The sequence below is a fragment of the Ascaphus truei genome, chromosome 3 (assembly GCF_040206685.1).
Source record: "Ascaphus truei isolate aAscTru1 chromosome 3, aAscTru1.hap1, whole genome shotgun sequence".
NCBI classification, from domain to species: Eukaryota; Metazoa; Chordata; class Amphibia; order Anura; family Ascaphidae; genus Ascaphus; species Ascaphus truei.
In genome coordinates this window covers 140807047-140825687 of record NC_134485.1, presented here as the reverse complement: position 1 = coordinate 140825687, position 18641 = coordinate 140807047, and the positions used below count along the sequence as shown (strand labels likewise).

At 46.4% G+C, this 18641-nt stretch overlaps 1 protein-coding gene across 5 annotated transcripts in view; it reads left to right on the top strand.

The window, feature by feature from the left end:
- RPH3AL (rabphilin 3A like (without C2 domains)) overlaps window positions 1–18641 on the top strand; it is a 692976-nt gene that overhangs the window by 211305 nt on the left and 463030 nt on the right. The gene's annotated exons all lie outside the window — the stretch shown is intronic.

The window sequence follows — 18641 nt, the reverse complement described above, 5'->3', positions numbered from 1 at the left end:
CGCCAGTGGGGGGGGGGGGGGAGCGGGTGATGTGCCAGCCTGCGGGAGATGGAGGGGCTTGTGCCGCCAGTGGGGGGGGGGGGGGAGCGGGTGATGTGCCAGCCTGCGGGAGATGGAGGGGCTTGTGCTGCCAGTGGGGGGGGGGGAGCGGGTGATGTGCCAGCCTGCGGGAGATGGAGGGGGCTTGTGCCGCCAGTGGGGGGGGAGCGGGTGATGTGCCCCCTTCTGCCCCGTGTGTCTGTGTCTGTGTGTGTGTGTGCATTTGTGCATGTGTGTGTATGTGTGCATGTGTGCGTGCATGTGTGTGTGTGTGTGTGCGCATGTGTGTGTGTATGTGTGTGCATGTGTGCGTGCATGTGTGTGTGCATGTGTGTGCATGTGTGTGCATGTGTGTGTGTGTATGTGTGTGCGCATGTGTGTGTGTATGTGTGTGCATGTGTGCGTGTGTGTGTGTGTGTGCGTGTGTCTGTGTGATGTGTGTGTGTGTGCGTATATATTTATCAAAGTTGCACAATGTTAATAAATAATTTATTCTCACATGTCTTTTTTTTTAATTTTAAAATATTATATAATATACACACACACACACACACACACACACACACACACACACACACACACACACACACACACACACACACACACACACACACACACACACAGGTTCCCCAGTGACACACAAACCCACAGACCACTTCAAAGTGACACATACACACATACTGACGGCTACCAAGTGACACACACACAGTGATACCCGCCTCCCAAGCGCTTGCTGTCTCCTCTGCAAGGACAGCAAAAAGCTCCTGGTAGAGCGAGCGGCAGCAAGCGAGAGCGAGCAGCAGCACCTAAGCGCTTACTATGTCCAAGGCCTAAGAGAGGGAGGGGGATACACTACATTCTAATACTAAATAAAGATGAATTATTGTTTGACAAGCCTGAATAAAAAATATAAGTTCTATCATATTAACAAACACCCATATATAAATAGGGAGTAAAAAAGTTTCTTAGAAGTGAACAAGTGGGGTAAGGAAACACCTAATACTCTAGATATCTAAAAGTTTAAAGATATATAAAAAAATTAATAATATTATACATGCTTTTAGAAGCTTTTTTTATTTAATGGTGAATAGCTCGTTCACATTTGTATTAGGATATCTGAACATTCCAATCATGTTCTTCATAAACCTGTTGCACACAATAGTCCTCCTTGGCACTGGTCCTCAATTTTAAGTGCACAATGAAATACTGTATGTAAAAAACGATAATAAAAAATAGTGTATAATATCAAACAGTGATGATGTGATAGTAAATTGACGTTTGGAGACAGAAGCACTGTTTGCAATAAATGAATGTTGAAGTCAATTTATTATCATATCCTCACTGTTTGATTATACACAGTTTTTATTATCTTTTTTTTTTTTTTACATATTGCATTGTGCACTTAAAATTGAGGACCAGTGCCAAGGAGGACTATTGTTTGCAACAACTGTTGGAAAGGATTTGGAAAATCCGTGAGACTGCTAGGCTGCAGGACTTCCACATTAAGATGGATTAATGCACTTAATATTGTCCCTATTTTGATTGAATACTATATTTTGTATGTATTTGTAAATGGATTCACTTTATGTAATTCCATTAATAATGTTTTGACTGCTGTGGGGCCGAGTGCTTGAGTTGTGTATCATCCTGATGTTCTTAATAAAGTCGAATTTCCATTATGTAGATGTATTAATTTATCAATCCACTGCTTGAGATTATTTTGTACACAGTGAGTGATACATGATTAATGGACCAACATGAGTTCTTCATAGGTGTACAGGCATACCCCGCATTAACGTACGCAATGGGACCGGAGCATGTATGTAAAGCGAAAATGTACTTAAAGTGAAGTACTACCTTTTCCCACTTATCGATGCATGTACTGTACTGCAATCGTTATATACATTCATAACTGATGTAAATAACGCATCTGTAACAGGCTCTATAGTCTCCCTGCTTGCGCACAGCTTCGGTACAGGTATGGAGTCGGTATTACTGTTCAGGACGTGCTGACAGGCGCATGCGTGAGCTGCCGTTTGCCTATTGGGCGATATGTACTTTCTCGCGAGTGTACTTAAAGTGAGTGTACTTAAAGCGGGGTATGCCTGTACAGCAGTTGGTGTATTTAATTGATTAATGATTAATTTAGTGTTGTATGGAAACTGCTCATCAAGTTACCTGATAATTTTCCCAGGAAGTTTAAACAAAAACTAACTTTTTAACTAGAAGTCTTACACAGCAAACACATAACAGTGATGAGTGTTACAGTTACAGAATATGACAAAATTGTGTATGTATCTGTAGAAAGAATCCAGGTTAAGCAAGTAGATGTATCTTGGCTACAGTGTCATCAGCTTCTTGCACAAACTACATCTGTTGAACACTGCATCTTTTGGTTAGGCAAGTCAAGCAGAATAGTTGTTTCATACTGAATTTATAAATGAACCTGTTTCTTTTTGTCAAGGGAATTTATCATTAAGTAAACAGAGGTAGCTATGCAAAATATTCCTACACATAGTAAGGGCCTATTCACTAAATTTCGATAAGTTCAATGCATTGCTGAACGAGTTTGCATTTTCTTACCGCACTATAAAAATGAGTGTCAAAACGGTAATCACTAACAAAAATAACATTTTTTTATAGTTCAGTAAAAAAATGCAATTTCGAACTAGTTTGTGTTTTTTGTCTCCCCCACGGCTTATCGCACGACTTGTGTTTGCTTAAACTGCAGCCTGGAAGAGCTGCATGGAGAGAGTGCTGCATCTCCGTGCACAGATCTTACAGGTGACCGTGCAGTTTTATTCTTAATTTTAATCACAGAGTATTGTTGCGGGGGGTCTCCGGAGCTGAACTGCATTAATTTCAGCCATATGGGGACCCCCTGCTTTCCATGTTACAGGCCCCGGTATGGGGTGCCAGTATCTCCTGTGCATTTAAATGCCCCGGTCATGTAATGTGGGACATTTAAACAATGCAGGCAGATACCGGCACCCCATAGCTTGGGAAGCAGGGGGTCCCCGAGGCTGAAATGAATGCAGTTCAGCTCAGGAGACCCCCTGCTACAATACTCTGTTAATAAAATTAACATTAAAACCCCTTGATTACCTTAGCGGCAAGCGGCTAGCGGCTAAGGCAATGAAGGGGTTAAGCCACAGTACCTGGTTTATTGGGGGTAGAGAGAGTGGGTGAATGGAAGTACTTGGCCCAGGGTGGCTGGTTAGGCCTACCAGGAAGGTTGCGAGAGTAGTTAACCCTTTCATTGCCATGGCAGTGGTAACTGCTATGGTAATGAAGGGGTTAACCCCTGCCGCTTCCCACCCGGTAGGCCTAACCACCCACCTTGGGACAAGTACCCCGTTTACCCACTCCCCCTATCCCAATAAACATTAAAATACAACAACCCTACTACCCACCCCCTCTACCCCAAAGCCACCCCCAACACATACAGTACAATAATGGACAAAATGGGTGGGTGAATGGAAGTACTTGGCCCAGGGTGTCTGGTTAGGCCTACCAGGAAGGTTGCAAGAGGAGTTAACCCTTTCATTGCCATGGCAGTGGTAACTGCTATGGTAATGAAGGGGTTAACCCCTCCCGCTACCCACCCGGTAAGCCTAACCACCCACCTTGGGACAAGTACCCATTTACCCACTCCCCCTATCCCCAATAAACATTAAAATACAACAACCCTACTACCCACCCCCTCTACCCCAAAGCCACCCCCAACACATACAGTACAATAATGGACAAAATTCCTATGATCCAGATAGAGATAATAGCGCATTTGCCCATTCAAAATAAACAGTAGCCAGCAAGCATAAAGTAAATTAAAGTTGGACTTACGCCTGAAAGGATGAAGGCTGTCCTCGTCTTCCTCCACATCATCTGTGTCCTCCGTGGGCAGCAACATTACAATAAAAAAAAACTATTGGCCACTAACCCCTTAATCACCTTAGTGGTTAGTAACCGCTATATTAATTAAGGAATTTACCCCACTCCCCCGCTACCCACCTGGGAGGCCTAACCACCCTCCCCCGGGCAACTACCCCCAAACCTCACCACCTTTACCCATTGATTTTCATAGTGGTAAACCATGCCCCCAACATGGGCATGGATTGCCACAAGGGCCATGAATAGGCAAGCTAAAAATAAAACAGCCACAAAATAAAACACATTGCATTTAAATAAAAACAAGCAATGGGCAATAAAACCATTGATTGTGACTGTGGTAGACCATGCCCCCATGGACATGGATTGCCACAATGACAGTGAATGGGCAACCTAAAAAAATAAAAATAACAAAACATACAATGCATTACAATTAAATTAAAACAAACATTGCCAAAACATGCATTGCTTGTCACTGTGCTTATTTATACCTAGAAAGAGGCATCAATAAACACATTGCCAGTCAATGGGCAACCTAAAAAAAAACACAATTAAATAAAATACAATCAATGTGTTTCTTACCTTTACTGTCTTCACCCCATCCTACTCCGGCACCATCTCTTGACCCACAATGCAATGCTCCTCAACAGCTGATGCACAGAAGTCCACGATCATCTGATGATTGAAGAGACGTCTCTGGTAAGTTCTTTCCTTCTTTCTTTCATTTTTCCTTTCTTCTGTCTTCTCTGCTGTATGATCCAAAAAGGGCTGATGATGTTGCCCCAATGTGTTCTTGGTCTCAAATGAGATGGGGCGGGCCTTATATAAGGCCTGTGACATCACATTTGTGTGTCAAATGGTGCACCCCCAATCTGATTTATTGGTGTACCATGTGACAGGTTCCCCTTTTTAAAGAATGTGACATCATCAGGTAGTATATGCTTCCTTCCCTTTAAGATGACATCACTTCAGAAAAAAACAACTGGCAGCCATCACATGGTATACCAAGCAATCTGATAGGCAGATATACCATGTGATGACATTCCTAGTGACATCATCAAAAAGGGGAGTAAGATAGCAAATCAGGTAGCATACCTCCCCCCTTTTTGATGACGCCACATCCTTAAAAAATGGAAGCTGTCACATGGTACACCAACCAGATTGGGGGTGTACCATTTGACACTGATATGTGACATCACAGGCCTTATGTAAGGCCTGCCCCGGATCATTTGAGGCCAAGAAGACGACGAGGCAAAATCTCTGGCCCCTTTTGAATTATACAGTGGAAAAGAGAAGAAAAGAAAGAAGAAAGATAGTAGAAAAGAAAGAAAGAAGAAAAGAGAAAAGAACATACCGGAGACGTCTCTTCAATCAACAGAGGATCGTGGACTTCTTTGCATCGACTGTTGAGGAGCATTGCATCGTGGGTCAAGAGTTGGTGCTGGAGTAGGATGGGGGTGAAGACAGCAAAGGTAAGAAACACATTGATTGTATGTTATTTTATTGTGTATTTTTTTTTAGGTTGCCCATTGGCTGCCCATGTGTTAATCTATGCCCCTTTCTGGGACAGTGACAAGCAATGCATTTTTTTTGCAAATGTTTATTTTTTAATTTCATTGTAATGTATTTGTTTTAGTGTTTTTTTTTAGGTTGCCCATACATTGTCATTGTGGCAATCCATGGCCATATTATGAACATGATTTACCACAGTCACAATCAATGGCTTTATTTTGAAATGCTTGCATTTATCTAAATGTCGTGTTTTATTTTGTGGCTCATTTTTTAGCTTGCCCATTCATTGCCGTTGTTTCAATCCATGCCCATATTGGGGGCATGATTTACCACTGTGACAATCAATGAGTAGATGCGGTGGGGTTAGTTGCCCTGGGGATGGTGAGTAGCGGGGGGGGGGGGGAATAACCCCTTAATTACTACAGCAGCCACTAACCACTAAGGTGATTTAGGGGTTAGTGGCCAGTAGTTAGTTTTTTTATTGCTGCACATGGAGAATGAGAAGGATGGGGAGGAAGATGAGGGCTTCAGGGTAAGTACAAGTTTAATTTACTTTATGATGACTGGCTAATGTTTTATTTTTAATGGGCAAATATCTGGATAAAAGGAATATATTGTGTGTATTGGGGTTGGGGGGGGAAGGGGGAAGAGTGAGGGTTTTATTAATTTTTATTGTATTGCACTGTAATGGTTTTTTTTTTTTTTAACAATCTTTTTTCCTTTATTGGAGACAGATAAAAGTTGGTTCATTCAGGGGTTACAATCAGTACAGTATTTAACAATCGGATAGGATTAAGTTGACTTGGTTGTGTTCTATGGAGACAGTCTCAATAAAGCCTTTTCTCAGTTTTGTGTCAAAAAAGAGATGGGAAGGGGGAGACTCAGGTTGGGGGGGGATAGATGGGAACGACAAAAGATGGGTTGGGGGGGGGGCAAGTTTCGGGGAGGGTCGGAGGAGGGGGGGGGGAGGCGATAGGGAGTTCCTCTCTTATTATCAGTGCCGGGGGGTAAGTGAGGGGAGATGGGTTATTTTTTGTAATTGGGTCTAGTCTGGTGTCGAGATTCCTAGACTTATCCATGGTTCCCAGGTGTTGTGGAATTGTGGCATTTTTTGCCTGAGCATTGCTGTTAGCCTTTCCATACTCATGACTAGGTTTATTCTGTTTACTACTGTCCTTCGTGAGGGTGCTTTCAGTTGTTTCCAGGCTGCTGCAACTGTACATCTCGCGGCCGTGAGTATGGCCGACATCAGTCTGGCTTCGGGGGCCGGGATGTCCTCCATCGGGCTGCCCAGCACGTATGTCAGAGGGTCCAGCGGGACCTCCAGGCCCAGGGTCTCGTCCAGCAAGCTCTGGATTCTAGTCCAGAATTTCTGGATTTCGGGGCATGTCCACCATATGTGGGCCATGTCCCCTTTCTGTCCACATCCCCTCCAGCACAGGTCCGATGCGCCGGGGAAGATCTGGCTCAATCTACTCGGGGTCAGGTACCATTGAAATAGTATTTTGTATATGTTTTCTTTTGTTACTGTGCAGATTGAAGTTTTGGGGGCTGCCTCCCAGATGTCCTCCCACTCCTCGAGGTCTAGGGGTACGCCCAGGTCTATACACCATTTTTGTATATAGGCATGTGTGGGCGAGGGGAGGGAATTTTCGATTATTCTGTAAATTGACGTAATTAGTCCCTTCTGGTATTCTCTCACTTGGCAGAAGGACTCAAATTTGGTTATGGGGGGGAATTTTGAGGACGCGGACAGAGCTCTGAGAAAGTGTCGTAGCTGTAGGAATGCAAAAATGGGGAGGTGGGGGGCCGCTAATTTGTTTTTGAGCTACTGGAAGGACAGAGCTTCATTATTCTCCAGCAGATCCGCTACCGTGCTAATATGAAGGTCCTGAAATAGACCGATTTGGGCTTGGGTGCATCCCGGAGGGAATTCAGGGTTCCCAAGTATGGGGGTGAGTTGGGAGGGGGGAGAAGTTAGGCCATATTTCCCTCTGTTTTTGGACCAGATAGACCACGTGCATTTCATTGCTCCTAACTCAAATTTCTGGGGAGGTTTTCCTTTATATTCTGGGGACCATAGCAATATAGGGAGGGGGAGAGGGGATATATAGCTAGCCTCCATTTCTAACCAGCAGGTTGTACTCGGGGGGCTGTTCCAGACTACTGCTTGTCTGAGCTGGGTCGCGTGGTAATATCTGACCACATCTGGTACTCCTAGTCCACCCCTCGTTTTAGCTGCTAAGAGCACTGACCTCGGGACTCGGGGTTTCCGATACTTCCATATAAATTGCATTATTTGCTTTTGAATATCTTTTAGGTCGGCTAACGGTATTGGGATTGGAAGGGTTTGGAAATAGTATAACAGTCGGGGAAGGATATTCATTTTAGCGGAGACGATTCTGCCGAACCAGGAGATCTGGTATGTATTCCATGTCTCTAGGTCTCTCTTGATTTGACTAAATAGGGGGGATAGTTTGTTTTATATAGCATGGAGTACTTTTTAGTGATTTTTATTCCTAGGTATTTTATATGGGACAAGTTCCATCTATACTTGTAGTTTGATTGGAGAAGTTTCCATGTGGCTTCGGGGAGGGATATATTCAGTGCCTCAGATTTGTCCCTGTTTATCTTGTAGTCTGAGGCCTGACTAAATTCATCTAATAATTTGTGGAGATTGGGCAGGGAGATATGAGGGTTAGCTAGGGTCAGAATGACGTCGTCCGCGAAAAGGGATATTTTGTAGTTTTTGTCAGCTATAGCTACACCTGTGATGTTCGGGTCTGCTCTAACTTGGGCCGCCAGTGGTTCTATTGATATTGCGAATAGCAAGGGGGATAGGGGGCAGCCCTGTCTGGTTCCGTTTCTAATGTGGATCGGACTGGATTGTCCTCCCGGTAATTTTAAGTATGCCGTGGGGTTCTGGTAGAGTGCTCTGACCCCCTCTAGAAACGGGCCTGAGAAGCCGAATTTGAGCAGGGTTTTGTCTAGGAAGGTCCATTTGATCCGATCAAAGGCCTTCTCGGCGTCTAGACTGAGGATCATGGCTTGGAGTTTGTTGAGATGCACGTGGTCAATGATATTAATAATCTTGCGGGTGTTGTCAGAGGCCTGTCTTCCTGACACAAATCCCACTTGGTCTATATGAATTAGTCTGGGGAGAATAGTATTTAACCGGTTTGCTAGGATCTTGCTAAAGAGTTTCAGGTCTGTGTTAAGCAGGGAGATTGGTCTGTAGCTACCGCATTGCAGCGGGTCCCTTCCTTCCTTGTGTATAATTGCTAGGTTGGCAGCTGTAATTGTGCCTGGGATCGGGGCTCCTTCTAGGAAAGAGTTGAACATATCGAGTAGAAAGGGGGAGAGCGGCATGCTAAATTTTTTATAATAGGCGTTTGAGAAACCGTCTGGACCAGGGGTTTTGGCTATCTTAAGGGTGCTTATGGCTTGTGCCAATTCCTCCTGGGTGATCTTACCATTTAGGGCTTTGAGTTCCTCTTCCGTGAGAGATGGTAGATTACATCTTGCTAAAAATTGCGAGATATAGTCTACGTCTACTGGGTCTTGGTTGGGGGGGTGGAGATTGTAGAGATCTGTATAATATTTTGCAAATTCTTGGGCTATTTCTTTTTCGATATAAGTGGTGTGGCCTCCTTTAGTGTGGATTCTAGGAATTTGGCCCCTTGTTTTTATGCCCCGAAGTTTTGATGCTAATAGTTTATCAGCTTTGTTGCCTTTGTCATAAAACTTCTGGTTGGACCATTTAAGTTTTCTCTCCACCTCCTCTAATTGGGACTGTCTTAGTTCGGTCCTAGTTTTTTCAAGTATTCTGAGTAGTTTCTTGGAAGGTGACTTTTTATGCTGGTGTTCCAAGGTAGTTATTTTTTCAGTTAGCTCTTTTTGCAATTTTAGTTTCTGCTTTTTTTTATAAGATGCTAGGGAGATTAGATCCCCTCTGATTTGAGCTTTGTGGGCTTCCCACAGTGTTGACGCTAGGGGGACTGACCCTTTGTTTTGTTCAAAGAACATATTTAGTTTGTGTCGAATCGTATCTACTGTTTGGGGGTCGTTCAGTAAGGTATCATTAAGTTTCCAATTATAGGAGGTGTGTTTCACAAACGGGAGAGTTAGGGTCAAATCTATCGGGGCATGGTCAGACCACGTTATTGGTCCTATATTGGAGTGGGAGGACGCCTGGAGGACATTTGTGGAACCTATGAAATAGTCGATCCGCGAGTATGATTGGTGCGGGGCCGAGAAGAACGTATAGTCCCTCTGGCCGACGTGCTGGGCCCTCCAAATATCTGTGAGGGAGAAACTTTTTAAGACCTCTCTAAGTTTCGTCGCTTTTTGTTGGGTCTGGGCTACATATTGGGTGGGCGGTTGGGTGGTTCTATCCTGATCAGGGGATAGGGCCATGTTGAAATCGCCAACTATGAGCAACGAAGCTAGAGCTGATTGATCAAGGGAGTCTAGCAGGACTTGGATAAATTGAACTTGATTTTCGTTTGGGGCGTATATATTTATTATAGAAATAGGGTTTCCAGAGAGGGAACCTTGTATGTGCAGGTATCGGCCATCTGGGTCTCGGTTAATCTTGGAGAGGGCAAATGAAACACTGTTCCTTATTAGAATGGCTACTCCTCTTTTTTTAACCTGGGAGGAGGCGTAGTAGGCCTGGGGAAAGGTCTGCTTGAATGTGTTTGGGGGATCATTAGAGTTGAAATGTGTCTCTTGTAAGCATAAGATATCGCTCCGGAGTTTTTTAAGTTCCTGGAGTGCTAACTTACGTTTTTTAGTTGAGTTGAGTCCTTTAACATTTAGGGAAGTGATTTTAATTGATGACATTATTGTGGGGTCGTGCTTCCAGGATTGAGAGGCCTGGACCCCGTATTTATCCCATGACGGGGGTTGGTTTGTTTATTATTGGGGGGGGGGTTGGTTGGGGCGCAGCTTGGTTCGTGAGTCATTGTGTCCTGAGGAGCTCGGGAGGGGTTGGGTGGGAGGGAGTTGGACGGGGGGAGGAAAGGGGGAATGGTGCGGCACACAAGAGGAAAGTAAGAAGTGGGCTTTCTGAGGGCCCATTTGTTTTCCCCTGTGGCACCTTCGTGTCCAGGGGTTGAAGGGGGAGTCCCCGGGAGATCTTTCCGTGACGTCGATCGTGGTAGACTTCCTGGATTGGAGGTCCGGCACCCTCCTCTTAAAGGTTGGCAGGTGGGGGTGAGGAGGAGGGGGGGGAAGGGGGGTATTGAGGTTGGGTATGGCCTTGGGGAGAGATTTGTGTTCTCTAGTTTGAGGAGCTTTGTGGAGGTGGGGGGGGGGACAGGGAAGGGTGGGGGAGGTGAGACGGTTGGGGGGGAGGCGAAGGGGGGGGGGAAGTGGGGTGGGGTGGGTGTGAGGGGGAGGGGAGGGGAAGGAGGAGGGTGGGGCAGGTGAATGGGACGTTAGGGTGCAGAGGAGATCAGGGATATCTCCCATGACCTCCTCGCAGTTCCCTTCGTAGTGATATATCCTTTATAGGTTTGCATTACTAGGCACCTGTGTTTAAAGTACTTATCAGACGTCTGTTTCACTCTGTCTTAGCCATTGCCACGATGGAGTGAGATTTCGGGTACCAAGCGCGTGTGTAGGTTTTCTACTGTGCTTTATCTGGGCAGGGGGGGGTAGGGTGTATGTGTGGAGGGAAGGGGGGAGGGGGTGGGGTAAGGGGGGGGGGAGGGGGAGAAGGGAGGGGGGAGAGGATGTGGAGTAGGCGGGCTGGGTGGGGAATGGTGGGGGGAAGGGGAGTGAGGGGTTGGAGAGGGGGGAGAAGAGAGCTTTGGGTTTAATGATCCGTCTTATTACATCGACACTTTTCATTGCAGTACAATATACAGATTACTGGATTACATTGTTAGGCAAAGGCATAAGAAAAAAGGAAAATCACAGCAGTGTGTATCTCCAGACACTCATTCCCTCGTTATTCCTCTTGGTAAGCTAGGGGAGATCATGGGTACCTTTAATGAGAGCGGTTCTCTCTTCGGTGTGTTAGTCGGGGGGGGGCAGGAGGTTGAGGGGGGGGGATGGGAGGTTGGGGGGGAGGGGGGGGTGTGAGGGGGGGAAGGGGGGGGGCGGGGTAGGGGGGGGAGGGGGTGGGGAAGGGGGGGTAGGGGGGAGTGGAGGGAGGGGGGAAAGGCTGTGAAGTAGGCAGGCTGGGTGGGGGGTGATGGGGGGTAGGGGGGATGAGGAGGAGTGTGGGGGGGAGGGGGAGAAGGGAGGGGGGAGAGGATGTGGAGTAGGCGGGCTGGGTGGGAGGTGGTGGGGGGTAGGGGGGGAGGGGTTGGAGGGGGGGGAGGAGAGAGCTTGGGGTTTAATGACCTGTTCCATTTCATCTACACATTTCACTGCAGTGCACTATACAGACTACTGGGTTACATTTCTAGACACAGGTAAGCGCAGAAAGGAAAATCACAACCATGTTTATCTCCAGACTCTCATTCCCTCGTTATTTCTCTTTTTTTGTCAGAGAGGAACTTCAATCTCACAATATTTGAGAAATACATTTTGACCGGGTGTGGGTGTGCATATGCTGTATTTAAGAGCCCGTTGCTCTGAATGCTTATCCTGATAGGGTAACCGGGGGGAGTAGGAGGGGGGGGGAAAGGCAAGGAAGGGGGGTAGGTGGGGGGGGGGGAGCTGGCTTATCTCTCTAGGCGCAGGTAAATTTTTCAACTTATGGGAAATCTTTTTGGCCGTTTGTGAGTGCTGTAAACCCTTGTTATGAGTGTTTATTACTCATTCTTTAACCAACTATGGGTCTTTGTCGCCCATTACTAGGCATTATATCGGTTGCGAATTCTGTTCTTTCAGGGGGCGGGGGGGGGGGGCAAGGGGAGACATCTGGTCACACATTTGGGTTTGCATATCATGTTGTTAGGGCATCTCCTATATGTGGCAGTTCGCGACCCCATGAGGGGTTAATTGAGTTCTTGCCATTGATCGGGGCTTCAGCAGTTCTAGGGTCCCAGGTGTATCGGGGGGGGGGGGGACAGGGAGGGGAGGGGCGCTTGGGTGAACATCCGCGGTACCTTTAAGGGTTGTCGGGGGGGGGGGGAGTGGGGGGGAGGAGGTGAGGGTGTTATTTTCATACGACCTGTCTCTTGGTGGTTTCAGCTTGGGAGGGAGGAGAGGGGGAGGATTCCTTTGCCCAAAAGGAGTTCAGGGGGGCGGCGGCCCTGTCCGCGCGGGCGCCTCGGTGCTGAGTCTCCTGGCTTTCGGGATGAATGGCCGGGGGGGAGAAATAGTATGAGGGGGGGAGGTTTTTTTCCCCTCCTTTTTTCCCCCCCCTTGGTGGAATTGCGCCATTGCGCACGTGCGGGCCTTGCCGTCCTGATCTTGGGACTCGTTCCTCGGAGCTGATGACGTTAGCGACTTCTCCCCGGCCCATGGTGGGCCCGTTGGCGGATGAATCTACTTTGCTATCTCAGCGGAGATAGGCCCGTCCTCTGCTGGCTTGTGGTGGGGCTCCGTACGGCTCGGGCGGACAAGGTAAGGATAGGGGAGGGGGGGGGGAGTGGGGGGTGGAGTGAGGGGTGGGGGGGGAGGGCAATAGGGAGTGGGGGGAGGGGAGGCTTGGGGGGGGGGAAAGTGGAGGGGGGGGGCGGGGGGGACTGGGTTCTAGGGGGGGAGGGGGATGGGGGAAATTCCCGGTGCTTGTGGTAAGGAGGGTTGAGGGAGGGTAGTGCTGGAGGGATAGACCAAGTGGGGTGAGAGGTCAGTGTGGTGTGGAGGTTTGGTTGAAGCACGCGGGTCAGCCATCTTGTTCTTGCGAGGCAGGCTTTGTTGCTCCTTGGGTCTTTTGGCTGGCGATTCGTTCCGACGCTCTTGGTGTTTCCGCCGGGTCTGCTCGTAGTGCTCTGGGGGGGCTTCTCTCTCTCTCCCCGTCTCTTCGGCTGGGGACTCCTATCGCCTCGAGGAACTCCTTGATGTCATCAGGATCGGTGATGGTGAAGAACCGCCCGTTCCTCGTGACAACGAGCTTGAAGGGGAAGCCCCAGCGGTAGGGGATTCCGCGATCCCTGAGAACTGTCGTGAGGGGTTTCATCCCTTGTCTTTTCAGGACGGTCCATCTGGAGAGGTCGTTGAATACTTGAATCGTGTAAGTATCCGTTTTGATGCCGCCATCCCTTCTCGCAGCTGCAGAGATCTTTTCTTTCGCCGTGTATGTGTGGAACTTCATAATGACATCCCTTGGGCGCTTTGGGTCTGGCGATTTAGGGCCAAGGGCTCTGTGCACCCTGTCGAGTTGGAGCTCGTGTTCTGTGAGGTCAGGAACCAGCTTTAAGAAGACGTTTTTGAGGTAAGTTGGTAGTGATTCTGGGGGGACCGTCTCGGGGATACCTCTGAACCGCAGGTTCTGCCTGCGGTCCCTATTTTCGTGCTCTTCAATGGTGGATTTTAGCTCGGCAATTTCGTGGCCCATTCGCGCCATGTCATCCTCCAAGTTTGAGTGGGAATCTGCTATCGTTGCCATTTTCGCCTCCACTTCGTCTGCCCGTGAGTTCAATTTATTCACATCCTCTCTAATGTCCCTTAAAACCTTCTCGAGGTCTTGAGTGAAACCTTTCCGCATTCTGAGGAGTAGGGCTTCAAAGAAAGCCGGGTTGAGCTCTTCCTGTTGTGCAGGACTGTGCTGGGGCATATCGGCCGCCTCCGCGGCGTCCTCGTGTTCTTCGTCGCCATCTTGGATGCTTGCTGCCAGCTCCATCTGTCTCTGTGCTGGGTGGAAGAACTTAGTTACGGGGTTTTGCGATTTCCTTTGGTTCCTCCCCGTCATGCCTGGGTACCTTAGGGAGGCTGTTAAACACTTTTGGGGGAAATTCGTTCGGTTTGGAGTGCTGTTCTAATAGCGTTCTGGGGAGGGTGTCGGGAGCTCTCCTTTTACCCGTCCACTCACTGAGGATGGTGGGTTGTGGCACTCTGAGGCTCAGGCAGTAAGCAAATTCTTGGCAGTTGGGACAGGCAGCCGTGTACCCCTTTAAGGGGAGATGTGCCTTTAAGATGGCCGCTTCCTCCTCTGCAGCCACGTGGTGGGACGAGCAGCACCTTCAGTGAGAGGGTACTCTCCCAGTGCTCTCCCCTGCCGGGATCGCCTGATGGGGTGTGGAGGTAAGTTTATTGATTATTTGTCTCGGGGGGGGGGGGGCACGCGGGGACCGCAGCGGAGCGATGCTGCTCAGGCTTCCTCATGGGGCTACGGGAGGCTGCCGCAGACGCGCCTCAGGCGCCGCTCACGGGGGAGGGGGGGAGGTTTCCCCGAACACCTCAGTGAGACCAGGCACCATGGGACACCCGGAGCTTAGCTCCACCGCCCCTCCTACCTCCCGCTCCGCTTCTCCCGACGGCTCCTCCAATTTTGTGTGTGGGGCAGGGGGAGACTTCCACCGGGGGTCGGGGCTCCCAGGAGGCCTCCCAGAGCGCCGGCAAGCCCACTCCAAATCGCAGGAAAAGCTGAGTCCTGTGTGCAGCTAGTCTTTGGGGTTCTGGGGTGTAAGGTTTGGGGGGGGATTTGTTTATTTAAATGCTTTTTAAAGGTTATTCATTGGAGGGGCCCTGGAGCAAGTCTCTCAGGCAGCCATTCCTCGTGACGTCACAGGAAGTCTCCACTGTAATGGTTTTTTGAGTGTGGAAAAGCGCTGTTAGCTACTTTTGCCTAATAGTATTTTTACCCATTCCGTTGTGGTGTTGTTGGTACAGGGGGTGGGTGAAGGTGGTAGTTGCCCTAGGGGGGTGTTTAGGAATTGCGGGAGGGTGATACGAGGGGTTAACCCCTTTATTACCTTAGCGGTTGTAACCGCTAAGGTAATTAAGGGGTTCACTTCTACTGCCACCCTCCCTCAAGGCCTAAACACCCACCCTGGGCCAACTACAAGTTTCACCGACCCCCTGTACCAACAACAAAGCAGATAGTGCCTGCTATTTAACCCTTTCATTACCTTAGCAGTTAGCAGCTAAGGTAATGAAACTGCCGCAATTTAATATTTATTACATAGGATTAAATCTAGGGGTTGCCGGAGCTGAAATACTGTAAATATGCGGGTCATCTCCGGAGGCCACTAAATGAAAACTTCAGCAATCAAATTCAATGAAAAGTACCTTGATCCAATCACACATTTAAGCAGTAAATACAAGAATCAATTTAACAGCAAAAACACCGTTTTTGAGCTTGACACATCAACATTAAAATGTTAAAAAATATTATAGATAAACCTACATATTATTATTATTATTATTATTATTATTATTATTATTATTATTATATTAATAGAAACATTAACCACGGCAGTTGGATTTTCAGAATCTGCACACATAGTTAGGCTTAGGTTTTGGTAGCTTTCATATTTTGGTCTTTGTTTCACATAGCATGGTAACTCTTTTAATAAATTCAATGGAGGTTTTGTAGGAAAAATTGTGTCAGCACTTTGAGCCAAATAACAATAATATTCCATTACTTAGATGAAAAAAAAAGTATACGGAAATTACAGATAATCTATAAAAATATATGAAATCTTTATTAAAAGAAAAAGTCACACAGGTAGTACTGTAAAATATGAAAACTATCCCAAAAGACAGAATAATATGTCAAAAGTACAGCAGGCAGCAGGCTAAATACCTGAACCTTAGATGAGAATTTATGCCTCGGCTCACCACCGACCCTTCTAATGGTCCTAACAAGAATACGCGGTCCACTTATTTTTTTTAAACCAATAGCGTGCGACATCAATCCGTTCTGTCGGGTCTTGGCAGGGTTTGCTCCGGCCTCTCCATGATTGATGCTATGACATCACATGCTATTGGTTTAAAACAGTGAGTAGATAGTTTATTCTAGTTAGGACCATTAGAGTGATCGTTGGTGACCCGTGATGCCAGTTCTCATCCAAGGTTCAGGTTCAGCTATTTAGGCTACCTGCATGATTTTTTCTCTTAATAAAGATTTAATATATTTTTTTACGGATTATCTGTTTACTGTATATACACAGAAAAAAAATACCAGAACTCCTTTCCCTATATTACCTTCCAAAAATAGTTCAGGTTGATATGAATGTAGCACCCTTTCTAGTTTAATCCCAGTGATTTGTGGTCCCTAAACTGTAAGGGTTTAATCCTTTACTTGGCCTTAGTATGTTACATATTTAAGTTACATAGAAAAATGCCTCTGTTTTAAAGGTTTGTGGCTGGCACCGCCTTAATTCTGGAAGTTGCCAGAAGGTCACCTGATAGGGGGTGACCTTATTTTAATGTTTAGCCCACTCTTTAATCTGCCCAGCTACAGGGGTGGGGACCCAAGTTATATAATGCAGGGTTCAGCCTTTTGTTGCCTCAGATCCCAGGAGTAACTAGAAGAGGGGATCTCACTTGTACAGTATATATTTAGTAAGTAGCTAAGTATAAAACCCTTTGTTATTTTCCAGTGAGGAAAAGTCACTCCTAGATTATTACAGGGTCCTTCTATATGGCCCTTAGGTGCATCCTACTCACAAGAGGGGATACAAGGCACTTTATCATAGGGTCCTTGGTGCAAGGTCCTTAAAGTATTGTCCCATAGCTGCCAGAAGTGAGAGGTTCCCAGCTGTTCTCCATATGGGGGAGCAGAAGCTATGTCAGGGTGATAGGGTGGGTTTCCACAAACGTGAGGACACCCTGCCAACGGGTCCCAGTGAAAGTGGTTGCGGCCACATTTATCCAGGCTGGTGCAATGCCTTGGGTGGGTAACTTTGGGGACAGCAGGTATCAGCATATGTGGAATGAAAAAATAATATACATAGTGTAATATGTTTCAAAAATGTTGGTAATTTCTAGGTTTCAGCAAAATGGGAACTCACACTTTCTCAGACAATAGACAGCAATTTCCACACAGATGTGGTTTAGGATATCCAAACTTCTATACTCGGGTAGGTGGTAGGTGGATGGCAGTGGTCTGAGTGTGATATTTCCTCAATAGGACAAAGATGACACTTTAGTGCAACATTGTTGGTGCAATAAAGAAATATATTAAAACAAATAGTATTACACTCACATGAGTAAGGTGTAGCATGTACACCTAAAACTAAAGCTGAGTGGCTTGTTCTGCAGCTCCCTTGCTCGTGGTCAGATCTCCTAATCTGCCGGGCTCCCGGTGTGCGTCTCGTCACTTCCGGTAGCGGGCCGCGTCACTTCCGATTGCGATCGATACCAATAACGTGGCGGCGAACGAGCAGCTGTCAATTCAGACAAGGAGTATACCAGTGGAGCCTACTCACATCAGACTCCACGCGTTTCACTTTGGTACAGCTTCTTCAGGAGTCATATCTGCAGCGTCTCGTGAATATACTGTATCTATATAGACCTTATTTGGCTCTGATTGGATGTTGGCAAATTTCTAAGGTTTTAATTGGTTGCTTTAGTGCGCTCTGATTGGCTGATGCAATGGACTAATTCTAAATGTAAACATCATACACATGCCTAGCAGCTAATACAATATAATAATAACTAAGTTTAATACTGTACATAATAAAATAAAATGTGGAATGTGTCACCACTAATCATATTCTCCTATTTCTTTCTCTCGTCCATCTTTCTTCCTGTTATGATCTGCACCGAATCACTCAGTTAGATATAGCTGCCCATCAGCTGATTGATTTAAATTTACAGTATTAGTGAAATATAATTTTATTCCCTCGTTTTATTATTATCCTCGCTTTATTTATTATTAATATTTTTTATTATTTATCTAATTTTGTAATAAAGTTCTTATTTATGTTTATAAAGTGTATTTTATTTTATTGGATCATGTATTAAAGTTAGTTGTTATTATTATCCTACGTGTTTAAAAAAAAAAAAATCAGTTCTGTACTATGAGAAAATACTTGTAGCATTTTTTAAAACAACTCTGAATTACATTTTTAATGTAACAAGCAAATTTTGTTTCTATAGCAACCACTCACAAAGTCACATCCCCTTCCTCTTCTCAAAGTCTCTGGCACACCCATTTTTGAGCCCTGCCCTCTCTCTAGCAGTGCACCAATTGTATCTAGTGACTGCCGAGTCACATGATATTCCCCACAGAGCTTTGCACCTTCGGTTCTCTTCTGCTGCACTGACACCCATTTAGTGAACCCCCAAGCCAAATCTTCGCTGATCGATCACAAGAGAACTGATCGGCAATTTAGCAAATTACTTATCATTGT